Below are 769 nucleotides of genomic sequence, written 5' to 3' on the forward strand. Positions count from 1 at the left end.
AGTTACCCCAAGATATTTTATGCTGTTTGTGGCTATCGTGAAAGGTGAAGCTTCTCTGATTTCCCTCTCTGCTTCCATATCCTTTGTGTATAGGAAGGCGAATGATATTTTGGAGTTGATCTTGTATCCTGCCACATTACTAAAGTTGTTTATCAGCTGTTGGAGTTCTTTGGTGGAATTTTTGGGGTCGCTTATGTATACTATCATATCATCTGCAAATAATGAAAGTTTAACCTCTTCCTTCCCAATTCGAATCCCCTTGATCCCCTTATGTTGTCTTATTGCTATTGCTAAAACTTCAAGCACTATATTGAAGAGGTATGGAGAGACTGGACAGCCTTGTGGTATTCCTGATTTTAGTGGGATGGCTTTGAGTTTCTCTCCATTTAGTTTGATGTTAGCTGTCGGTTTGCTGTAAATAACTTTTATTATATTTAGGTATACCCTTTTATCCCTAATCTCTCCAAGACTTTTATCATAAAGGGATGTTGAATTTTATCAAAAGCTTTTACAGCATCTAATGAAATGATCATATTTTTTTCTACAGTTTATTTGTATGATGAATTACATTGATAGATTTTTGTATGTTGAACCAGCCCTGCCTCTCTGGGATGAAGCCTACTTGATCATAATAGATAATTTTTCTAATGTGTTCTTGGATACGGTTTGCCAGTATTTTGTTGAGGATTTTTGCGTTGATGTTCATGAGAGAGATTGGCCCATAATTCTCTTTCTTGGTTGAGTCTTTGTGTGGTTTTGGTATCAGAGT

The sequence above is a fragment of the Microtus ochrogaster genome, chromosome 5 (assembly GCF_000317375.1).
Source record: "Microtus ochrogaster isolate Prairie Vole_2 chromosome 5, MicOch1.0, whole genome shotgun sequence".
Classification (NCBI taxonomy): domain Eukaryota; kingdom Metazoa; phylum Chordata; class Mammalia; order Rodentia; family Cricetidae; genus Microtus; species Microtus ochrogaster.